We start from the raw sequence: 25,968 nt of genomic DNA, 5'->3' as shown, positions 1-25,968 counted from the left end.
GAATCTGACTAGCATCCATGGGGACACAGGTTCGATTTCTGGCCTTGCTTAGTAGGTTAGGTGTCTGGCACTGCTGTGAGCTGCGGTGTAGGCTGCAGACACAGCTCAGATCTGGCGTTGCTGTGGCATAGGCTGGCGACAACATCTCTGATCGATCCCTAGCCTGGGAACCTCCATATACCAAGGGTGTGGCCCTAAAAAGAAAAAGAAGAAAAGATCAGTTGGTTGCCAGGGGTGAGGGAGGAGGAATACATAGAACACAGAGGATTCTTAAGACAATGAAAATACTATTATGATATTATAATGATGGATGAATGTCATTATACATTTGTCCAAATTTATAGGGGTGCAACACCAAGAGTGAATCCTAAGGTAACCATGGACTTTGGGTGATTAAGATGCATCAATCCTCAATAGTAACTGTATCATTCTGGTGAGTGATGCTAATAACCAAGGAGGAGAGCTGTAAATATGCTTAGGCAGAGGCATATGGGAAATCTCAGTATCTTCCTCTCAGTTTTGTTGTGAACCTTAAACAGCTCTTAAAAAAAAAAAAAAGTCATAAAAAAAAAAAAGGCTTCTGGAAGTTCTTGTTGTGGCTCAGTGGGTTAAGAACCAGACTACTATCCATGAGGATTCGGGTTCAATCTTTGGCCTTGATCAGTGGGTTAAGGATCTGGCGCTGCTGTAAGCTGTGGTGTAGGCCAGCAGCTGCAGCTCCCTTAGCCTGGGAACTTCCATATACCATAGGTGCAGGCCTAAATAAAAGAAAACAAACAAGGGCTTCTGTGAAAGGAATACCATCATTATTGTCATGAAACAAGTTGGCTGAATGTCTCTTACTTTAAGCAGGACTCTGAAGTCAATGGAGTAACTTTGAAATCTTCATGGTAAAATTATCCAGAAAGGAAAAAAGACATAAGTTCAGCCAAATTTTAAAAGGAGTTCTTTCAGAAGTTCCCACTGTGGTACAGTGGGTTACAAATCTGACTGCAGCAGCTTGGATGGGTATGGAGGTACCAGTTCAGTCCCTGGCCTGGCACAGTGGATTAAAGGATGTGGTGTTGCCACAGCTGTAGCATAGGTTGCAGCTGTGGCTCAGATGCAATCTGTGGCCCTGGAACTTCCGAATGCTTGCAGGCTTGAACAAAAAAAAGAGTTCTGCCATAGATATAGTCACAAACTAGCTTTTTGTGCTATAAAGCAAAGTTCTTCATGTTTTTGGTTACTAAATGTTAACCGTTTAGTCTATAAAGCATTTATATCACATTTATATTACCTTAATGTATAAAACTGTAAATGCAATTTAAAAATTTATAATATTAAATGTTAAATTTAATATTATGCTTTTGGGCCAGGTTGGCTAAGAGATTGAGTTCAAATAAGAATCTAATGGGCATAGGCTTCTTTAGACATCTAACCTATTGACCTGAACATTCAAAGTGGGCCAGGTCTCATTTTAGGTCATTTGAAATGAACAATGAGGTAGAAACTTCAAAGTGTACCAAGAAACTTGGATTAAGCAAATGTTCGTTCTATTGATACTTATTCCCTGCCCTCAAATAATACTTAAGAACCCGTAGCTCCCACCCACACTAGCTCCAGGTATTCTTTCTGATATTTTGTTCATACCTCTGACTTGAAGCTGTTGGTGAAGATTGCAGTGTTTGAAAATCTTTGCCAAGAACTGGAGTTCCTGTCATGGCGCAGTGGTTAATGAAACCGATTAAGAACCAGGAGGTTGTGGGTTTGATCCCTGGCCTTGCTCAGTGGGTTAAGGATTCGGCGTTGTCATGAGCTGTGGTGTAGGTCGCAAACGCGGCTTGGATCCCTTGTTGCTGTGGCCCTGGCATAGGCTTGGCAGCTACAGCTCCGATTAGACCCCTAGCCTGGGAACCTCCATATGCCGTGGATGCGACCCTATAAAAAAAAGGCAAAAAGCCAAAAAAAAAAAAAAGAGACAATCTTTGCCAAGAACTTTGGAAACTTAAGAATTTTATGAAAACAGAGGCTCCTGGGAAATGTGTGATTCTGTAACAAAGTTAACACGTTATAGGACCAATTACTTTATCCTTCCAAACAGCTAAAGGTTGAATATATCTGAAATTAAAATGTTATTAAGAGAAATCAGGAAATTTGAACAAGAAAGATGCATTATTTTAAATGCTGAATTTTGAGCTGGAGCTTCCTAGAAAGAAAACTGAATATGAGGAATCTTAGTTAAGGAAAAGTCAGGAACAGACAGTAATTTAGAGACTTTTGAAAAGAAAGAATGTAGTACAGAAAAACAGAGCGAGGAGTTGAACTATGAGTGAAATACAGAGGAGATAGAAAAGGAATCAGAAGACCAGTAAATCGGGTAGGTTGTAGATTCCAGGAATTGTCTTTAAAAAGGAGGAAATAGGAGTTCCCATCATGGCGCAGTGGTTAACGAATCCGACTAGGAACCAAGAGGTTGCGGGTTCGGTCCCTGCTCTTGCTTGGTGGGTTAACGATCCGGCGTTGCCATGAGCTGTGGTGTAGGTTGCAGACGCGGCTCGGAATCCGCGTTGCTGTGGCTCTGGCGTAGGCCGGCGGCTACAGCTCTGATTCGACCCTTAGCCTGGGAACCTCCATATGCCGCGGGAGCGGCCCAAAGAAATAGCAAGAAGACAAAAAAAAATAAAAAAATTAAAAAAAAAATTAAAAGGAGGAAATAGGATTTCAAGGAGGGGATAAGGATTGAGAGTGTCGAGAAAATGAGGAATGAGAAAATGGGTGGAAGTTAGAACACTTATGACCTTAAAAGTATAATTTCAGTTTGCTATTAGAGGTCAGACTGATAAAAGCTAAGGAGTAAGGTCAAAATGAAGGTAGTTGACTGCTTCTTTTGAGAAATGTGACAGCGAGAAGGTTGATAGTACAGTAAATGGAGGGAGTAGTAGCACTGAAATTAAAAAAATGACAATGGAGGAGTTCCCATTGTGGCTCAGCAGTAGGTAATGAACCTGACTAGTAACCATGAGGATGTGGGTTCAATCCCTGGCTTCAATCAGTGGGTTAGGGATCTGGCATTGCCACGAGCTGTGGTTTAGGTCACAGATGCGGCTCAGATCCTGCTTTGCTGTAGCTGTGGCATAGGCCAGCAGCTGTAGATCTGATTCAGCCCCTGTCCTGGGAACTTCCATATGCTGTGGGTGTGGCCCTAAATTCCAAAAAAGAAAAAAAAAAAAGGCAACGGAAGCTGTCTTCTGAAAATCAGGAAGAGGCCAATGGCTAAGATATAAGATCCTAGCAAAGTAGTTGTAGAAAGAGGAAATGGGAAGGGATGGCATCTGTAGTCCAGGGAGAAGGACTTGGTTTGGAGAGAAGGGGAGAAGAGACTAATTTGTTGAGAACCTGAGTGGTCATCAACAGGATGGAGACAATATCATACCAGAAATGGAATCCTATAGCTTTGATCCCTGCAAACTAGATGACTTTATCTATTAGAATGGGTTGAGACTGGCACCTTAACAAGGAAAGCAAGTCCTTGAAGAGAATACGATAGGAAGTGAACCAAAGATTGGTAAAAAAAAATTTAAGTGGGAGACCAGCCACAAATTTATACCCAACAAGGTAAACTGTGACTTCCCCCAGTGAAAATCCAACCACCTTGTGATTCTTGGGAGCTAAATCAGAAATAAGGATAATCTAGAGTTCCCACTGTGGCACAGTTGGTTATGGACCTGGCACTGACACAGCTGTGACATAGGTTGCAGCTTCAGCTCTGGTTAAATCTCTGCCCAGGGAACTTCCATTTACCTTCCATATGCTGAGGGCCCCCCCCAAAAAAAAAGCAAAAGAAATAGGGGTACTCTACTGGAGACTGGCCCTTAAGGCTCTAAAGGAATTGAGCAATTCTAAGGCAATACAGAAATAAAGCTGGCTATAGCAACAGAGAATTGAGTAATAAATAGGGCTGAAGAACTGGGAGATTAAGGATTCACTTTTGTATTGGTAAGTTTGAGTGGGTGAAAGGTAGGAGCCAAGGCCACAGAGAGTCGGGTACAGAGGAAGAGGCGACATTTAAGGGTATAAAACATTTTGCTCATGATCTCACGTTGTCAATTGTTTGCTTTTTGGCAGCTAAAAGGCTAGGTTTCTGACGTCCATTTCAGAGCTACTGAAGAGTAGTCCCAGGCTGTGGAAGGAGAAATCTGATTCCAAAGCTGAGGCTGTATTTTCCCAGTCTACCAACATTCTTTTCTCACTAACTAGCCAATGCTGCCGCCTTATGCAAAGCCGGCACTAAGGAGAGGCTCCGCTTTACAGAGGCAGGGACGACGCCAATCGGCCTGGGGCCGGCACTGTAGCATCTAGATCGGCGGCGAGGGAGGTCCCAAACAGTTCTCTAAACCTTTTCGCCCTCACCAGGGAGATCGCCTCGCCTATGGTCAACAATAAATCGCTAATACAAAGCTAATCTCTGAGGCCCTTGTTAAACCTAAGGGAGGCGGGGGAATGGTTTCGAGCCACCACCCCCTTACATTTCCGCAGAGCGTATCCCGGGCGGGGGGGATGGGGGCGCCAGAACCCGGGCGGGGCTGCGGGGAAGCGCCAGTCCCGCGACCTGGGGAGGGGCCTCGGTGTAGGGGCTAGGGGCGTGTTTCCCTCCCAGGTCTCGGAAAAGCTCCAAAAATGGCGGGCGGCAACTCGTCTAGCAGGCCGCGCAGGCGCCACCGTGGCCATCCTTCCGCCCGCCTCGGGCGGCCCACGAACCGTCCACAGCGCCCTCACTGAGAGGTATCCGCCGCTCGCGATTGGCTGAGCTGGGCCAGCGCTCCGTGCGGGGGCCGGGCCGTCACGCAGCGGCCACGTTTCCCGCCCCGCTGGTGCGCGTGCGCGCAATCCCCACAGGAAAGCGTTTGCGCGCGTCCCCGCTATGGCCCCTAGCTCGCGCCTCAGCTCCCTCCCCTTTCCGGGCAGGCCCGTCCCGTCAGCGAGGCAGTAAGCACCGCGGCCAGCAGAGGGCGGTCCGGACCCAAGTCTGCAGCGGCGCCATTGGCGTGTGGAAAATGCCACCAGATGGCGGGTTAGGATTGCAGCTCCGTTGAAGGCGCGGCCCCCGCTCCCGAACCCCCGGCGACCACCCCGTAACAACCCCCCCACATCGGGAATAACACACCGGAGACTTTTGGGGGGAAACTAGGTCGACGGCCGGCGGCGCCCGGATGGGCAGCTGAGGTGAGTGCGGGCGGCGGCGACGGCGGCGGGGGGCGGGAAAGAGGGGGAATGCGGCGGCAGCGGCGCGGGGGCTGGAAGCGCCGATCCAAGATGGAGGCCGGGCGAGAGCGAGAGAGCGCGAGCAGGGAGCGGGCGGGCCGGGCGCGGGCCCCGCGCGGGGGAGGGAGGCCGCGCGGGCCTGTGCGGGGCGCGGCGGTCGCCGGCCGTCCGGGCGCCGAGGAGGACGGCTGTGGGCGCGGTGGGCACCTCGGAGCCCTCGTCGCTCTCTACTCCTCCCGCGGGCCCCGAAAATTGTGCCCCCGCCCGCTCGGGCAGTACGGCGACGGGCGCGGAAGCCTTTGTGGCGCGCTCGGGCCCGCCGCCAAGCCCGCCCTCCGCCCCCCCGCCCGGACTCTCGGGACTCGCCCGCGCCCGGCGGGGCCGGGCCCGGGCAGGCTGGTGCGAATGCCTTCCGCCGCCCTGCGTTTCTGCGGTGTTTTAGCGGCGGCGTCGTCACATGACAACGAGCTCGGCCCGGCGGAGGGGCCTGGGGGTCTCTCGGCGTGGCGGCCGGTTCAGGCCTCTTCTCTGTAGGGTGGAGCGGGGGGCTGGCGACTGGGGCCGAGGGGACGTCGAAGCCGGGCTTTCCCGCTATCTGCCCTCCCCGCCCCCGACGGAGGCCTCCTTGTGAAACGTGTCCAGGCCGAAGCACTGCCCCGCTAGTTTGCCAGTCCCCCGGGAGGCGAGGCCAATAAAAGTTGTTTTCCCTCCTTTCTCGGGGTGGGGGCGGGGTGAAGAGCTGGGAAACTGGAGTGCCTGGAGTTGGACCTGGGCCTCGATTGGAGAGTCCGAACTGGGTGCTTCTTGTGTGCTGTACGGACTAAGAAATTTTCAGGTTTTAGGATTGTCACGTCACCCTTTCTACCCACATTTGAAATGTTATCAATTCTTTTCATATTGCAGAGAATCATGTCCCTGGCGTATAAATCATGGGATGGTTTTGAATGTTTATAGACTCAAAACAATGCTGTTTGTATGTGACAATAGCGAATTATTTGCTGTTAAAGTTGGTGTTAAGATGATGAATATAGTTTATTCGTTCTTGTAGTTGTGACTAGAGAGAACTTTATTTTGCATCTGTTAACAAATACAGTTAATGTTTGTGAAAGTATCTGAGTTGGCATAAAGTTATGTGACTTGTAACTTATGTGGAATTTGACTCCACCTTTTTGATTTCCGTGCACTTTTTAAAAGAAAATTGTAAATTCTGATGATGATATTTCCTAGGGAAATAAAACAGTGAAAAAAAACTTGTATGATACATTGTACCACATTCTTTTATTTAAAACGTCTGAAGAATTTACAGGCTGAAAACCCCAAGGTGAGAAATAGTGAAAGATTCTGAAAGGTTGTTTACTTAATTTTTGATCTTTGAGAAAAGTTGTAATACAGATTGTTTGCTATCTTAATAAAGTTTTAGAAAATCGGCAAATGTTTTGATTACAGTTTTCTTTACATTTTAAAATGTACATTAAATTTATTCAGATGGCCTATCAGTGGTCATTTTTACAACCAAACTGCTTTTGACTGGAAATTTCTCATATCCACTTTCTTTCCGTTGTTCTGACAAAGCTAAGGGGTTTTAAATAGGTATGAAATATGGAAAATTTTTAGGTTACAAGGACTGCTTCCTTTGAAGATAGCATACAAATACTGTTGGTTTGAAAGTCTCCTTTAAAGCCTTAAGGGAGCTGTGGTATGGGGGAGAGAGCGAGCCATGGAATGAAGTTACTCCGCCGCATGCTTAAGTTCCCAGGCCGGGAATTGAACCCGTGCGGCATCAGTGACCCTAGCCTCAGCAGTGACAACTGCTGGATCTTTAACCTGCTAGGCCACCAGGGAACTCCTTAAGTTACTTTCAACATTCTCTAGGTTTATGACCTTTGCGGTGTAACTCTTCCAGCCTTACTTTCTTTATCACCAAAATGAAGGTAGTAAATTATGTGGATGTATATGAAAAATGCCTGCTTAATTATGGGAATTCTCGTTATAGCTCAGTGGGTTAAGAATCAGACTAGTATCCATGAGCATGTGGGTTGGATCCCTGGCCTCACCTAGTGGGTTAAAGGATCTGGTGTTGCCATGGGCTGGAGTGTAGATCGCAGACGCAGCTTGAATCTTGCTGTGACTGCAGCTCTGATTGGACTCCTAGCCTGGGGACTTTCATATGCTGTGGGTGCAGCCTAAAAAAAACACACACACAAAGCCCTTCAATTTATTAAAACTTGCAAAATGTCTGCAATTTTACAGTTTTGATCTTTTCCTCTTGATTCTGGCTCTGTATATCTTTATAATCAGTGCTGTGAGGAGATACAGTGCACTCATGAAAAAGATTTTTCTTCGCCTTTTTTCCTTTGCTGCTTTGTTCTTTATTGAAGAAGTGTATTAGTTTTCTTTTTATGTATGGAGAAGTACCACAAAGTTACTAGCTTAAATAATACCTATTTACTCTTTTACAATTTCTATAGGTGAGAAATCTGGGTTACCTGATAGCTGGGTTCTCTGTTCAGCATCTCACCAGGCTAAAATCAAGATGTTAACTGTGGCTGCGATTCTCATCTGAGGTTCAGGATCTTCTCCCATGCTCATTACTTGTTGGCAGGATTTCCTTGTGGCTATATGACTAAAGTTGTCATCTTCTTGCTGTTGGCCAGGGACCTGTCTCAGTTCCTTACCATGTGTCCACCTGAGCAGTTCACATCAGGACTGTTTACTTTCATCTCTATTTCTGACCTCTGGACTCTTTTTGTGTGTTCGATTTCTTGGGCTGCTCCAGAGGCATATGGAGGTTCCCAGGATAGGGGTCGAATCAGAGCTGTAGCCACCGACCTACACCAGAGCCATAGCAATGCAGGATCTGAGCCACATCTGCAACCTACACCACAGCTCAAGGCAACACCAGATCCTCAACCCACTGAGCAAGGCCAGGGATTGAACCCACAACCTCATGGTTCCTAGTCAGATTCGTTAACCACTGAGCCATGATGGGAACTCGTGGACTCCTTTTTAAGAACCCCTTTTAAAGCTGATATGAGAAGGTCAGATCCACTCAGGATGATCTTCTTTTTGGTGAACTCAACTGATTAGGAACCTTAAATACATACACAAAAATCTGTTTACCATATAACAATCACAGAAGTGATATCCCATCATCTCTCCCATACTCAAGAGAGGGGAATATACAGGGTGTGGGTCATTGAGGGTTATTAGAATTTTGCCTGCTATGGAGAAAGAAGCATCTTTACAGTTGCTTCCGAAGAGTCTGGATGTATAGGAAGTGTGGCTGTGTAAGAAGAGCATGTAGGCAGAGCAGTAACCTCACTTGGTAAATTTACTTAAACTTGTTTTGTTTTAACACTTTTTCCTTTGCATACTTCCTGGTACATCGGTTGAAGTGCCTCCCTCTATAAAAGCATTTTATTGTGTTTAAAGGAAATTAAAAATAAAAAGTAAAAATAAAAATTTAAAAATAAGCAAAAAGAAAGGCAATAGAGGAGTTCCTGTTGTGGCTCAGCAACCTGACTAGTATCCATAAGAATGCTGGTTTGACCCCTGGCCTCCCTCAGTGGGTTGGGGATCCAGGATGTAAGTCACAGATGGGGCTTGGGTTGGATCCTCTGTGGCAGTGACTGTGGTATAGGCCAGCAGCTATAGCTCCCTATTGGACCCCTAGCCTGGGAACTTCCCTATGCCATGGGTGTGGCCCTAAAAAGCAAAAAAAAAAAAAAAAAAGCAATAGAAATTATGTAATTCTCATTATTGCTTGATACTTATTGTTTTACTCATTTTAGAGATGAGATTGAATCTCAGGGAAGTTAAGGAATTTAAATGCTTCAAGAGCACACTCCTATTAAATGACAAGTAGTTTCATAAACTCATTGCACCAGTTGCTGTGTTGTGATTAGTCCAGCAACTTCTGAGGAAGGAATTATGAAAGAGAATATTATCTAAATAGATTAGGGATATTACTGATGGACAAAGAGGGTAGCAGAAATTTTGTTTTCGTATGTGGAGGTTTTACAGTCCAAGAAGCAAAATATCTTCAAGAGAAGACAAGACAGTTTTAGTTAAGAATAGCAAGATTTAGAGATTATAACCAGGTGTTAAAGTTGTTTGGGAGATACAGCTTAATTTCTTAATAGAGAAGTGATGAAGAGCTTGGTAAATCTTCATTAGCTGAATTAAAATGTGAATCTCTAGAATTCAGATGATTCTTGCTGCTCTAGCATACATGCTGTGGGGAAAAAGTAAGAAGCAGAGATATAACAAGATGCTCTTGCATAAGCCCAAGAAAGAAATGATTCTTGAGGTGGGAATTAGGGTGAATGTACAGAGAAGGAGGGATCAATTTCCTGTCATTTTGGTAGTCAAAAGGATAGGCTCTCAGCTTGATGTCTTTTAGTGTTGAGAGAAATCTTGTCTTATTGAGAAATGTGATTCTTTTTAAGCAGTTTTAAGTAGGTCATAGTTAGATCAGTTGGTTTTATAGAGTCATTTTTGTATGTTTTAATTCACCCCTTATTGCTTCTCTTAGGTTTCTTCTTCTTCTTTTTTTTTTGTCTTTTCTAGGGCCTCACCTGTGGCATATGGAGGTTCCCAGACTAGGGGTCCAATCTGAGCTGTAGCCGCTGGCCTCCGCCAGAGCCACAGCAACGTGGGATTTGAGCCGTGTCTGCAACCTACACCACAGCTCCTGGCAACTGAGCCATGATGGGAACTCCTCCTCCTTTTTTTTCCTGTCTTTTCAGTGCTGCACATGGAGGTTGCCAGGCTAGGGGTTGAATCCGACCTGTAGGTGCCATCCTACGCCACAGCAACTCCAGATCAGAGCTGCGTCTTCCACCTATACCACAGTTCACTGCAATGCAGATCCTTAACCCACTAAGGCCAGTGATTGAACCCGTGTCCTCATGGATACTACCTGGGTTCCTTAACCTGTGAGCCACAGTGGGAACTCCTCCCTCCTTTTCTTATTTGTATTCTTGACAGTTAGTGCTTAAAGGACATCTCAGGTCCCAGCTTCTTTATAAAACACACTCTATGTGTTATGGGCTTAAGTGATATACCAGTTAGTTGCCTAAAAGTTTCTTAGGAGTTTTGCTGTAATTAAGGAGTTCTAGAGATGGCTTTTTATCTTGTTAGAAGTTCATAGTTACAAAACAAAAACATTTTTTGTTGTAACCTAATACAGACATACACACAATCGAAATGACATTTAACTTTTATGCAGTACACACTGATATTTAAATTTTTTTTTTTTTAAGAATGCTGGTTGCAAGTCACCTGTGTGATATCATGCCTTACAGTAACCCATAGTTAGAAAAGCCCTATTATAATCCCATTGTAATTGAGAGGGTGCAGAGTAAATCAGGAGAAATCATTTTACTTCCATCAGATTGGCAAACATTAAAAATTCTTAGAGGAATTCCCTGGTAGCTCAATGGGTTGGGGATCTGATGTTGGCAAAATGTCACTACTGTGGCTCTTATTCCCTAGCCTAGGAACTTCTGAGTGTTGTGGATGTGGCTTAAAACAAACAAAGTTCTGATAATATTAAGTGTTGACGAAAATGTGCAGAAATAAGACTCCCATTTCTGCAAAAGAAAATGACTTTTGTAGTAAGCTGAAGAATACATGTACCTTAGACCTAGCAATTATACTTCTGCCTTTATATCCCTGATGAGAGAAATTCTTGTAAACTGGCATATGTGTACACACGTGTTCACAATACCCTTGTTTACAGTAGCTAAAATTTAGAAACAAAATGTTCATCATTCTACCACTGATTTTCAAACCCTTGTTTGTTTCAAATGTTAAAATAATTTTGATTCTTAGGATAACTTCACTAAGTCACAGGATATTATCCTCTTTATGTTTAATATTTTGTTAGGATTTGGGGATATTTCTTCATCAGGGATATTTGTAGTTTTCTTTGGTTATAGTATCTTTGTTAGGTTTCTGTATTAGAATTATGATTGCCTCATAAAATAAGCTGGGGAGATGTTCCCTTTACTTACTGAAAAACTTTGTGTAATACTGATGTTTTTTCTTTTTTGGATGGACTTTATCAGTGATACTATCTGGACTGGAACTTTGTGTGTGTGTGTGGGAAAACTTGGTAAATTCAAAATCACTTTTTTTTTTTAACTAGACATAGGGCTGTTCAGATTTTGTTGTAAGTCAGTTTTGTTGTGTTTTTAAAGAAATTTATTGAGATATGATTCCCTGTTATCCTTTGAATGGCTGTAGGATTTGTAGTGGTGTTACTGGTATAGTGGTGTTTATTTCTGGTAGTGTTAATGTGTGATTTTTCACTTGACCAATCGAATTCTTGGTTTATCAATTTGTATATCTTTTCAAAAATAACATTGTTAGTTTTCTCCATTCATGTTTTTTCTCTCATTTGTTTATATTCTTTATATTTTTTTTCCCCTGGTGTATTTTGCTTTTCATTTTCTAGTTTTTTTAAGTGGTGGTAGGTTTCATTTATTATTTTCTAATACAAGCATTCAAAGCTGTAGATTTTCTTCCAAGCATTGCAGTATTCCCTAGATTTTGCATTTTAGGGCAACACCCATGGAATATGGAAGTTCCCAGGCCAGGAGTTGAATCAGAGCTACAGTTGCCAGCCTACACCACAGCCACATCAGTGTGGGATCTGAGCTGCCTCTGTGACCTACACCACTCATGGCAACACCTGATTCCTGACCCACTGAGTAAGGCCAGGGATTGAACCCACATCCTCATGGGTACTAGTTGGATTCATTTCTGCTGCTCCACAATGGGAACTCCTTGATATTTTTATTATCATTTAGTTTTAAAATAGTTTCTGAAGTGCTTTGTGAGTTCTTCATTGACCCAAAGACTATTTCAAAGTGTTTTAATTTTCAAATATTTGGGATTATATTAGATATCTTATTATTTATAACTTAATTTCATTTTGATGAAATAATATACTCTGTATGACTTTAATCTTAAATTTATTGAACTTTGTTTTATGGTTCATCATATGTTTTATCATATGGTTTAAAGGTCAGTGTACCTTTCAGACTTAAAAAGAACTTGGGTTTGCTGTTGTTGGGTGTAGTGTTCTGTAAATATCAATTAGATTGCAATGTTTTGGTAGCATTTTTCAAATCATTTATGTCTTTGTTTGTTTGGTTTGGTTTTTTGGTATAGTTCTCTGAGCTTCTGAGAGGGATGTTAAAATATCCAACCATGACTGGAATTACTTGTTTCTCCCTAAATTTCATTAATTTTTACTTCATGTATCTTGACACTCCGTTATCAGGCACATATAATTTATGATTATTATGTCTTTCTGATGAATTAGGCTTTATATCATTATGAAATGTCCCTCTTTATCCCTGGTAGTAGTCTTTGCCTTGAAAATCTACTCTTTCTGATATTAATATGGCTAGTCCAACTTTCTTGAGCTTATATTATTTCTGTAATGTCTCTTCCTCCATCCATTCACTTCTCTCTTTTGTCTTCATATTTAAAATATGGAAGGCAGCATATAGTTGAGTTTTGCTTTTTTGCCCTTTTCTGACAGTATGGAACTGGAATCTCTTAGCTATAGTGAATGTTGATTATGTTCTAATGCCTGTCAAGAACTGTGAAAGTTTTGAGATTTTACTCTTTTTATATGTAGGCTAACAAATTAACCAGCTACAACATGAAGTCATGAGACTGCTTGATCAGAGATGAACTGTGCATTACAGCAACAGCAGTAGCAGTAGTACAAATACCTCAGTGTATCAGGTTTTGGAGCCCCAGTTTGTACATGGTAGAATGAAGGTGTGATACCTGTATATGCAAGGGGTTGTGTTAGAGGAAAAGAATCCCAAACTTAGAGAAACCCAGATGTTCAAAATGGGTCCTAAGCATGCCTCCCCTTTTCTCTGAGAGAGATGCTGTTTCTCTTTTCCGAGACTATTCATTGTACAAATATACTTGAAGAGATGGATCAAAATTAGTCGATGTCTCTGTTTTTAAGATATTCAGAAAAGCAAGAGGCTTATGGAGAATTAAAAGTGTGCAGTGCATTTTCTCAATTTTCCCTATGTTATTAGCTTAGGTTTTTCTTCTGTTCCTTACATGGCCCCATTCTAGCATTCCAGCTCTCTGCACTGTACTTCTTTATGGGTTTTATGCTCTCACCGAATTGATTACAGACTTGTATATCCTTTTCTCCTCTCCCCCACCATGCTTTTGTTGTGGTGTATAATGTATATGTAAGAAAACACTCATTGCGCATTTACTGTGTACCAGTAAATATTTTCCAATAGCCTTGTGAAGAAGTTACTATTATATTGATGTTTTATAGGTTAAATTAAACTTACTCTTAAATTAACTGAATTAATTAAGTTCATTAGATTTGACTAAACCTCTCAAGTTTGTGATGAGGGAGGGACACACTGTAGACAAGTGCTTGGAGTATTTTTTTTTTTTTTTTTTGGCAATGACCACGGCATGCAGAAGTTCCCCAGCCAGAGATCACACCTGCCCCCAGCACTAATAACACCAGATCCTTAACCCTTTGAGCCAGCTGGGAACTCCTTCTGTTCCTTGGTCTTAGTAGTAGTGACATGGAGTGTTCACTTTATAATTCTTTACTTTTTTTTTTGGCCATGCCCATGGCATGTGTAAGCTCCTGGGCCAGGGATCAAACCCATGCCACTGCAGCTACAATGACAGATCCTTAACCCACTGAGCCATCAAGGTACTCCCACTTTATAACTCTTTAAACTCTTATCTAGGTTTTAATGTATTGTGCTGCATAATTGATATAGCTTACAACAAAGGAAGAACAGAAAAAGCAGATGAATACTGAGCTGTAGGATCTGTCTGTGTTAATCTTTCCGATTAACTTCAGCCAACATGTATCACCCTTTTTGTATTTTTATTGATTGCAAATAACATTATTGCATTTATTGTTGGCATCATAAGATTTGGTAAGTGGTGGTGTTCATAAGGCACAATATTTTGTAGACTAATTGTTGCCAGGCCACACGGCTTATAAATGATAGAGCCAGGATTTAAATTCAGGATTACTTTCAGAACCCAGACTCTAAGTCTCTTAAAGGGGCATTTTTTTCTCAGCCTTATTTATGCTTGTTGAAACTCTTCGCATTTTGAAGTTTATTTTACAGAGATTTGATTTTCTTTTCTTTTCTACTATATAAGAGTTCTGTAGTCTTGAGTAGAACATTTAATCTCTAGAGGCCTCGGTTGTCTCATCTCTATGATGGGAATCCAATTAGGATTCTTTCAACATATATTTATGAGCGCCTATTCCATGAACAGTAGTGAGTATACAAAGTTGTTATACATAGGCTTTTCTTTTGAACAGCTTTTGTTCTTTTGGGAGAGATCAAAAACTTAAAACCCCCCCAAAACAAAACAAACTATCAGGGATAATACATGAAATGTTATGAAGAGCATTAGGTTCAGGATACTTTGGAAGCATAAAGTACAGAGGTAAGAGGACATGTCCTTCTCCTTGTCAGGTCCTCCCAAATAATGTTTTTATTTTTAATGTGTCAGGAAGTGACAGACATGAAACAGAAGACTTTTTTCAGGGTAGTCCTTTTATTTCCTGAATGAGATAACAATAATTAAGTATTACCTGTACTGTTTTTAGGCTCTCTGACAAGATTTCTGTTCATAATTGTTGAGTTTGTTTAAAGGTTCAAGTATAGATTTGAGACACCTCTGCTTGTCTCCTCAGTCTTAGAGAGGCAGAAAAAAAAGTGTTTTATACATTGCCAAGCATGAACATGACCTGGTTATCTTTTTTGAGATACCCAGTTCCCTCTTTCATCCTTAAGGTCTATTGATTCTTATTATATCAGGTTATTCATTTTCCTGTCTCATTTGTGAGAGTACTGAGAGGTAGCTTCCTCTTTTCTCTAGTAGAGATTGTACAAAGTAGCATATGTGTGGCATATGACAGAGTGGAAGACAAAGTTAAGGACAATCTTTTTTTTTTAGTTGAAGTGTTGTTAATTTACAGTGTTGTGTCAATTTCTGCTGTACAGCACAGTAAACCAGGTGTGTGTGTGTGTGTGTATTCTTTTTCTTACATTATCTTCTGTCATGTTCTATCCTAAATAAAATCTTAAACAGTGTTCTACTTTATTTATTGTTAAAGGCTAAATTAATTTTCAGGAAGAAAATGCTTTACTGTTATGCATCTTGTACTGTTGGGGTTTGTTAAAAAGTTTGTATATTCACAGATGAAGGAAGTACTATCACATGATAAAGGGCTAAGAAAGCCATTGTCTATTGTCCAAGAGAGTTCCTGACACCTGAGTCCCACTGCCTGTGTCAGATTTTAACCCATCCGCTTACTAGATAAATAAAACTTGGGCAAATTCCTTAACCTCTCTAAATCTCAGTTTCCTCATCTGTGTAATGGGAATAATAAAAACATGTCTCATGGGTTGTTGTAATGGTTAAAAAGTTAGATTTTAGCTGCTAGACTATATTGCATTGTATGTATATTCAGAGGATATTAAATTTAGGTGAGTAGAATTATAACACAGATAAATCATGAGATTACTTTGTAGAAGCAAAGACTTTAAATTGGTTCTTATTAATACATAGTGTTAGCAGGTTCTTATCAGCCCGTTGAACTAGTTGAATTATAAACTTTATTAGAGTGGCCAGAGGATGAGGTACTCTGGTTAATTGAGAGATGAGGGTTGTATAGCCAGAGTTTTCTGCTTATTGCTAAAAATATTTAAAAAATCAGACTCTTTCTTTAGAAAGTACTGTATCTTGGAAAAGTATTGTTTTCTTTGTGATTGAGAAATTTGATGGCTGTATCAGGATTTTTATTTATGAGTATCAGCTTTGTATGTATAATTTTGCAAACAAAGAGACTGGGAATGACTCTTTACCAAGAATAAAACATATCCTGAAAGTTACCTCTGGAGTAAGTTCTTAGACAAAAATAAGATGGTTAGATGGCTGCTTTTCCTCTTATAAAAATGAAGTACAGGAGTTCCCGTTGTGGCTCAGCAGTTAACGAACATCCCTGAGGATGTGGGTTTGATCCCTAGTCTTCTTCAGTGGGTTAAGGATCTAGCATTGCAGTGAGCTGTGGTGTAGGTCTCAGATGCGGCTTGGATTCCGTGTTACTGTGGCTCTGGTGTAGGCTGTGGCTACACCTCTGATTGGACCCCTAGCCTGGGACCCTCAATATGCCACAGGTGTGGCCCTAAAAAGATTAAAAAAAAAAAAAGTACAGGCAACAAAACTGGTAAACATGGGTTGTTGTTTTTTTTCTTTTCATATTATAGATAGTTGATATTCGATAAATGTAAAGGGGGCATGATGTAGAAGAGAGAAAGCTGGTGTAGGCCAGAGACTCAGTTTTAATTACAGCTTTATTAAAAAGCTTTGTGTCTTTGTTATTAGCTCTGTGTCTTTGAGTCATTACTCCTTTGAGTCTTAATTTTTTTTGATGCAAAATTAGTATCTTAGACCTAGTTTCCAAGATTCCTGTAAACTTTTTAGTCCCTGTTGAAATAATCAGGCCATCAACTCTGAATCAGGTAATGCAAAGTTTTTGATTTGAGTCTTTATTTTTGAAAAACCTGAGTGTGTTATGCAGGCTCCTTTGTCTCCTCATCTCCCAGCTAATTATTAGAATAATTCATGTTTTCCCCTAGCTGATCAGTGCACAGACCAAGTACGTTAATGTTTAGATAGTATTTACAGTTTGTGGTTCCAGATATGGGTGTGTGTTTGCTTCTTTATTTGGTGAGAAAGAGATAGATTAGCAAGTGTCTTCATATTATTTTATTCATTGTGAGTCATTCAAATATTTGAACATCTACAGTGAGCCATATACTGTGGGTATAAAGATATTAAAATGCACAGGTCTTATGTACAGAGAAGGCGATTCAGGACTCAGAAACTAGGTGTGATAACCTTCTCCAAAAATTGTTTCTAGATAGCCTTATTATCCCTTCCTCCCACTCTCTTTCCCTTTCTCAAAGGTCTGAGTGCTCTTCCTTTGTGTTTTAGTGGTATGCTGCACCAGGGCTGCCGTGACTGGTTGTGGAATTGGTGCTCTACATAAAGGTGCCCTGGCCAAGGGGCTAAGTGGGGGGTGAAATCCAGATTTTATTCTGATTGACAAACTCTCCATTTGCTTTTTCATCATTTTCTAATTCATCTGCCCAAAGGAGGTCTTCTTTCTCAATTCTTACAGAAGATTGTATATGGGGGCAGATAATCTACCCTGTGCATAGTATACCATTAAGAACTTTCTGTAGTGTGTGTTTTGGCAGATAAGTTTTATAGTAGGTAATAAAAGCCTTGACATGGTTTGTTGAAATGAACAAATGCTTCCTGAAGGCAAATTTGAAAGAAAAGTGAAAGTTAGCCAGGAAAGAATGGGATGATAGAGATGGGAATGGCATTCCAGGTGAATATAGAGGAACAGTGTTGTGATCTAGTCATGGCTAGTGGTTCTTTTTTTTTTTTTTTTTTTTGTCTTTTTGCTATTTCTTGGGCCGCTCCTGCGGCATATGGAGGTTCCCAGGCTAGGGGTCGAATCGGAGCTGTAGCCGCTGGCCTATGCTAGAGCCACAGCAACGTGGGATCTGAGCTGCATCTACAGTCTACACCACAGCTCACAGCAATGCCAGATCGTCAACCCACTGAGCAAGGGCAGGGACCAAACCCGCAACCTCATGGTTCCTAGTCGGATTCGTTAACCACTGCGCCACGACGGGGACTCCTAGTGGTTCTTAATTTGTGCTCTTTGCACAAGCAGTATCAACATTACCTGGGAACTTGTTAGAAATGCAAGTTCTTGGCCCTCACTCAGTCTAATTGAATCAGAAGTTCTGGAGATAGAGACCAGCAATTTGTGTTTTAACAGGTCTTTGTGGTGATTCTGATGTAGGCTGAAAGTTGGAGAGCCATGCTGTAGCCCATTTCCTGAGGAAGCATTAATTGACTGTATGTGAAGAGCGTGGGGTTACCTAATAGGACTGATTAAAATATATAGCTGTAGACAGTGACCTGAGTGCCTAGTGTGCCAGGCTAATTTGAACTTTATCCTTAGGTCAGTGGCTACACATTAGAATGACCCAAGAACCTTAAAAACACCAAAGAATGGTTGGGAATCTACCCCAGAACAACTGAACATCAAATCTCTGTCTTTCTGATACACATAAGGTTGTGAAGTACAGACAGAATTTGGTTATTGATTGTAATAGTATACGCATTTATTGAGAATGTGTCAAATATTGTGTTGTATAGCACGATAATAATTAAATAACACAGCAGTGTTACATTGGTATTAATCACATTTCATGGATCTTTGAAGTATAGAGATTAAGTATCTTTTGCCACTGTTGTCTAGGTAGGGAGTGGTAGGTTTGAGTTCAAGTTTTTCTAACTCTAAAGTCTAATGGTTTAAACAGTCTTTTTTTTTAAACCTGGGGTTCATAAACTTTGGTGGAAAAATAATCATATTTTTATTTTCACCAACCTCTAAGTGAGATGTAGCATTTTCTTCAATTTTGAATGTAGGCCAGAAATTTCAGTTGTATGGGCAATACTATGACTTTGTTATCAATAAAAACCAGAAGTATTTTCAAATTAAGTTGCAGATGTTGCAGATATCTCAAAATATCTTTTTTCCTAATCAGTACTTTAAAATTGAGCTAATTGTTAGACCCTCTTCTAGATTTGTGTTAAAGAAGCATGTATGATACAGCATCACAAATTAGTTTTTTTAATGTTGATAATTATACTTGAATATAATAACTTATTCCTTTTCGTAAAGAAAAAATTATTACCTTTGACTGAGAGAGTGTTTACTAGGGTAAGGTAGAAAGGGAGTACAAAATTTATTTATTTGGTTATCTTGTAGAATAGAGATGCTTATAAAAACTCTTTCCTTCCCTACTTTTTTATTTGACTTGTTAAATAGGACCAAAATCCAAGTTCTTCATTGCATGTCAAAGTTATTAGATTAAAAACTACTTTAGGTTTAGAGTGCTTTCTTCTAATAAGCATTTCCTAAAAAATTAGAAAATATAATAATGCATTATTTCAATAGGCATTCTAACCATCCTGTAGTCAGATACAGTACTGTTTAATAGAACTTTCTGCAATGATGGAAATGTTTTGCATATATACTATAGGCTATGGCAGCTATTAACTATAGTGATGCAAAGAAACAAAATAATAGTAACAACAATGTGATAACCTTAATAGCTAACAGTATTTCCTATATCAGGCATATGGTTATTTTGTTTGCTGAAACTAATTGAAATACAATTCTGAAGTCATTTTGTGATGAATTAGCTTTGGTTAATGGATATTTGGCTTTTCTTAGTCAACATACATATATGAATGTCTAACCTGTGTTACACCTAGTATGGTATGTTGTATTCCTGGAGGCTCAGAAGGGGAGAGGTATCTCTTAGAATTCCATTATTACCATATTCAGGCTAGTTGGTGGTAGAGTGATGTTTTAAAAAGGGCAAGAGGACTATCATTTTTCTGTACAGACTGTCAATTGTCTGTACAGATATTGTGCTTGGTACTTTAAATACAAAGCCATCATTTATTGAATACAAGCTTTTTATCACATCATTCAAGTGCTTTAGATTCATTACATATGTCATTTAATCAGCACCCAGTGCTTCAGGGAACATAATGATGGCAAATATACTTTACAGATGAGGGCTTTGTTAGGCTCTTCTTCTCATGTCCACATTCTTTCCTCCACTTCATGGAGATGATCATAAAAACAGATGGGGAATGAGAGGGAGGTGGAGATGAGGTTATTGATGCCAACTTACCTAGTACTTAAGGTTCTTCAGTTAATAAATAGTTGTTCATTTCATTTTGCCTAGATGCTGGGAATAAGGCAGACAAGGTATTTGTCCTCATGTGAGAGATAGTCAATCAGGTAAACAAAATAACCATATACTATGTTAGAAGTATAAGATAATAAATGAGAATTACTGTGATGGATAATAATGGGATACATAAACAAGGAGAGTCAGGAAAGTCATCTTTGATGATGTGAAATTTAAGCTGAGCTTGCATATAACCTGGCAAGAATGGTCCAGGCACAAAGAAGAGCAAAGGCAGGATCTCTATGGCAAGAAATAGCTGTGATATTTTAGGAAATGAGAGGTCATGGTCATTGGAGGGAGCATAATGCAAGAAGAGTAAAGTGGCTTCACGTTGACATTAGAGGGGTAGACCAGAGTTTGGTTTATGTAGGATATGTTTGGGTTAGTAAGGACTCTAAGGAGTGCAGATTTTGTTATAAGTAAAATGAGAAACCATTGGAGAATTTTTTTTTTTTTTTTGGTCTTTTGCCATTTGTTGGGCCGCTCCTGCGGCATGTGGAGGTTCCCAGGCTAGGGGTCTAATCGGAGCTGTTGACACCAGCCTACGCCAGAGCCACAGCAACACGGGATCCGAGCCGCGTCTGCGACCTACACCACAGCTCACGGCAATGCCGGATAGTTAACCCACTGAGCAAGGCCAGGGATCGAACCGGCAACCTCATGGTTCCTAGTTGGATTCGTTAACCACTGCGCCACAACGGGAACTCCAGCCATTGGAGAATTTTAAGCAGAGAAATATTTAAAAATCATTCCTTCAGCTCAGTGATTCTTAACTGCAGGTTATATTTTGCTTCCCAGGGGACACTTGGCAATCTGTAGACACTTTTGGTTGTCATGACCAGGGGTGATAGTGTATACTGCTGGCATTAATGGGTAGAGATTAAACATTCTACAGTATTACAGAACAGCCCCCTCCAACAAGGAGTATTGGCCCAAAATGTCCTGAGTGGCAAGGTTGAGAACTTCTGCTCTAGCTTCTGTGTGAATGTTGGATTTTGCTGGGGGTGGAATGGAAAAGGGAAGGGTTAGGTTGTTGCAGTGTCCAGGTGATGGTACCTGGACCATGCTGCAGTAGAGATGATAGTGAGAAGTGTTGTGATTATTTATGTGTTTTGGTAATAAGTCAAGGATGATTTCCAAGTTTCTGACTTTAATAATTGAGTGAATGGTGGTGCCATTCCAAGATGAGAAAGACTAAGAATGAAGGATTCTAATCTTTAAAGTCTTATTTCATGGAACCTGAGTTGCCAATAAGAGAAGACACAGGGAATTCCTTTTGTGGCTCAGTGGTTAACAAACCTGACTAGGATCCATGAGGACAAAAGTTTGATCCTTGGCTTCCCTCAGTGGGTTAAGGATCCGGCGTTGCCACAAGCTGTGGTGTAGGTTGCAGATGCAACTTAGATCTGGTATTGTTGTAGCTGTGGCATAGGCCAGCGGCTGTAGCTCAATTCGACTCCTAGCCTGGTAACATCCATATGCTGCAGGTGCAGCCCTAAAAAGGGGAAAAAAAAAGAGAAGACACAGTACTATTTTATGTACAATAGGAAGGAATATGCCATATGCCTGCACAGTCTTACCAGCCACTTGCTTTTATCTATTCCCAGAGAGAAGACAGTTTCTTCTGCTTTCATTTATATTACTTGGCATGTGATAGGCTGTCCTTTTGTATGTATCTCAGTAACAAAACATAGTACAGCTTCATCTACTTGTGGCTGTTGTCATATCCCATAAATCACTTTATCGATGCTTTGCAAGAAAACATGGAATTGAGATTATTACTAGCAATAAGGAAATTTGATTTGCTAATCTCATTTTTTGTGCCTTTTTATACACGATAAGTTTTCATTTCAATACCAAATTACAGAGGAGTAGTTCATTTTTTTATTTTTCATTTTTTTGTCTTTTTTAAGGCCACATCTGTGGCATATGGAGGTTCTCAGGCTAGGGGGCCAACCCGAACTGTAGCCAGCCTACACCACAGCTCACAGCAACATTGGATCCTTAACCCACTGAGTGAGGCCAGGAATTGAACCTGCAACCTCATGGTTCCCTAGCCGAATTCATTTCTACTGCGTGCTGGGGAACTCCTTAAAAGACATTTTAAAAATGAGCTTAACATGCTTGAAATTAACAATGATAATAACTCAGTTGATGACAGGGTGACTAGCTGTGACTGAGTTCATGGAGGAACAATGGCAGCTCTGTTTAGTTACTCTCTGTTGAGCGCAGTTATAAAATGCTGATTGTGAGATGCATCTTTACCTTAGAAATGTTAAAAATCGGGAGAAAATGTATGTATTTGAATGGGTGAAATATAGTAGGTGGTGAGAAGTATCCTATACCAGACCATTTAACATGTGATATGGGTCGAAATGGATTAATAGCACTACCGATGGTACTGGTGTTTCTGTGTATGGAAGCTTACCTTTTAAAGATTACTGGCAGGTGAAAATTTATATTTGCAATGAGCTCTTCTGTCAGTGGTAGAAATTGTTGAAAGAATGGATGCAGAGGGTGACAAGTAAATAGTTCTTAGGCAATATTGTAGAAGCTAAGTGGTGAAATTAAAGCAGTGAAACTCCACATGTATATAGGTTTTGAGCAAGCACAATTATGCAAGCACAATTTTATAGGATGGAGGTATAGGCAAATACATCATAATCTTGGATAGAGAATCTAGTTGCCCTTTTATCACATTGTGCTGTAATTTCTAGTTTAACTTACACAGCTTTAAAAAAGTTTGCTAGTAGTTTTGATCCATTTTATTAAAAAAGACAGTAACCGTTGCCAGATACTGAAAGTTTATTAACCAAATCAACATCCCTCTGTGCCTAAGTGGTGCATGCATATGTATATGTGAATAATATTTTCTTGACATACAAAACACAGATCTCTTACCACCATGCTTCAGTAGGAACACAGTTGTGGCTCTTCAGTCCAAACCATAGCCAGGCATTCCAGAAACAGGTACTCCTGTGAGATCTGATAGTGATTTTTTTTTTTTTTTGGTGTGATATTCTTCTCCCCACCTTGCCCCCTGATAGTAATCATATTGGTTAAGTTGTAAATACCCTGCTGTAACTTTATCTTACTTGTTGGCACTTAATTAAATACTGTTTGTATTGTGATAATTCGCATGTGGCTTTCTTTTCTATACTGTGAAGTGTGTTCAGGGTAGGGACATGTTGCTTTTGTGTGTGCTCCATAGCAGCAGAGCACATGTTGGGCAAACTGATAAACATTCAATAAATAGTACTTAAATTCAACCAAATTGAATAATTTAGATTTGTATCATATACTAAGCTTGATCGTATACTACTTTAAACCTTTTTAAAAGAGATTTTTTCTTTCCAGCTTCAGATATGCTGAAAACATCATCTTTGCTAAAATTAATTCCTTTATTCCATTGTTCCTAAATCTTTTCAACCACCTTTTTCCTTTCTACTTTATTACTTCATTCATTCATTACACAATGTTACTGACTAGGTTCACTTAAGGTCAAGTTAGAGCTTAGAAATAGAAAATAATTGTTTTGTCATGTAACTTCACTTTAAGCACACGCACACACACACAAACTCTTGTCTATTAAAGGGTGGTATATTGAGTGTGGGGTGACAGATTTGCTTACAGTAAGATTTTTGGTAAAGTTTCTTTGATTCACTAAAAAATTTGGAAGCTTAGTTAATGCAAAATATCACTGGAAAAATATTTGCTTTACATAGAAATGTTGAGGAACATATAAATTTGCAATTATAGTACTTTAAACATTTGACCTTTTCTATTTGGAACCTTTCAAGTTCCCTTAAAAAAAGGAAATTTGAATTGTTAGGAAGGAGCATTCCACTTTCTAAAATAATTAAAAAAACACTGCTTTGTCATAAAAAGATCTATTCATGAATTTCTGCATATTTTGTTGAATTTTAAAATTTTTTTCAAATTCAGACATTGATACTTTCTTTTCAATCTTAATGAGCCTTCTAGTCCTTTGACACCTCTTTTGTCCCTTTCCTGCCTTAATTTTCTTATCTAGCTTGGAACTTTAACTTTTGAAATATGTTGAGCTGCTTTGCATCTGTCCAACCAATACTCAACCACAGCTCAGTTAATCTTTCTGATTTCTGTGTACCTGGCTTTGACCTGCTGAGTACATATGGAGAAAAATCACAATTTTGCAGACTGGAGCCACTAAATATTCATGCTCACCAATTTTAATCGGACCCTCACCATCACCCAGTAATCCTTCTTTGTTCCTAGTTAGTTCTTTCTCACAGCAGTTATTTAAAAATTTCTACTCTCTTGTAGCCCACTTAACATCACTTACCCTCTCTTTCTCAGTAGATGAGCTTATCCATTCATTGCTAAACTTGGATTTAATTATAATTTTATTTCTGGAAGATGTTGAAATGATTGAAATGAGACTGGAAAGAGATTAACCTGACATTTGCTCTGCCTAACCCTTGAAGGCATACAGCAAACTAAGATAGAAATTTTAGAATGAAATTTGAAACATGTTTCTTTGTGACAATTTTGGTTGAACCTACGGTGAACTAATTTTAGTATTAAGTTCCTTTTTCAATTATAGTTCCATTCTTGGAGTAGTTTTATGTTTTAAAATGTAAGATTAAAGGAAGTTCTTCTGCATTGTGTTAAAGGTTCCAAATAAACATCTTTTTCTTTGGGCTGTGCCCTTGGCATATAAAAGTTCCTGAGCCAGGAATTGAACCCATGCCACAGCAGCAACCCAAGCCTCTTCAGTGACAGTGTTGCATCCTCAACCTGCTGTGCCATAGGAGAACTCCTTAAATAAATATCTTTTCCCAGCTTTTAAAATTGTGATATGTGGAGTTCCTGCTGTGTAGCGGTGGGTTAAGGATCCAATGCTGCATCTGTGGCAGTGTGAGTTTGATCCTTGGTTCAGCACTGTGGGTTAAGGATCTGGTGTAAGTCGCGACTGTGGCATAGCTCACAGATGCAGCTTTCAGTCCCTGATCCAGGAACTTGCATGGGCCATTGGTACGGCCATTAAAAAAAAAAAAATACATGTTAATACTGCTCATAAATTTGATGAATTTTTACCATGTAACCACCTACCAGATCAAGTTCTAAAACATTTCCAGCACCACAAAATTTCTCTATACCTCTTCTTAGTTATTTTGCCCTCCCCCAACCTATTTCAGCTGTTATAGCCATCATTAATTTTGTATTTTGGCTTCTTTTGCTTAACATGATGTTTATGGGATTTATCCATATTGTGGCATGTAATGGCAGTTCTTTTTTTTATTGCTATGTAGTATTTTACTGTATGAATATATCAAAATGTAGTAATCCATTTTTTTGATGCATGGACATTTGAGTTATTTCCAGTTTTTGGCTATTATGATAAAGTTATTGTGAACAATCTTGTACAAGTCTCTTGATGAACATATGCCCTCATATTTTTTAGATGTGTATACCTAAAGTGGAATTGCTATATCTGTCTTTTTTTTTTAAGTTTATTTACCCTTTATTATTATTATTATTTTTTTTCGGGCTGCACCTGTGGCATATGGAAATTCCCAGGCTAGGGGCACATTGCAGCTGAAACTGTAGGCTTATGCCACAGCCACTGCAATATTGGAACTGAGCCGCCTCTGTGACCTATGCTGTATACTTCTTAATACCACTTCTGTAATGAAACCAAATTATTAACTTCAGTCCTTCCTATCTGTAAGCAATTTCATAGGTTTTCTAACAAGTTTTTAAGAGAAGGCAGGCACTTTGTTTTTATTTACATTTGAAATTCTTCATTTAGTTTAAATGGAAGTTTTGTTTCTGTTAGCACTTC

At 40.2% G+C, this 25,968-nt stretch overlaps 1 protein-coding gene across 1 annotated transcript in view; it reads left to right on the top strand.

Moving 5' to 3' along the window:
* Nucleotides 1–4,931: 4,931 nt before the first annotated feature.
* STAG1 (stromal antigen 1) overlaps nt 4,932–25,968 on the top strand; it is a 415,995-nt gene continuing 394,958 nt past the window's right edge. The window contains exon 1 of the mRNA XM_047782999.1: nt 4,932–5,205. The gene's annotated coding sequence lies outside the window, so the exon portion shown is untranslated. The remainder of the gene's footprint in view (nt 5,206–25,968) is intronic.

Source organism: Phacochoerus africanus, chromosome 1, assembly GCF_016906955.1.
Source record: "Phacochoerus africanus isolate WHEZ1 chromosome 1, ROS_Pafr_v1, whole genome shotgun sequence".
Taxonomy (NCBI): Eukaryota; Metazoa; Chordata; class Mammalia; order Artiodactyla; family Suidae; genus Phacochoerus; species Phacochoerus africanus.
Note: the sequence above shows the minus strand (reverse complement) of the source record. Positions and strands in the feature narration are given on the sequence as shown.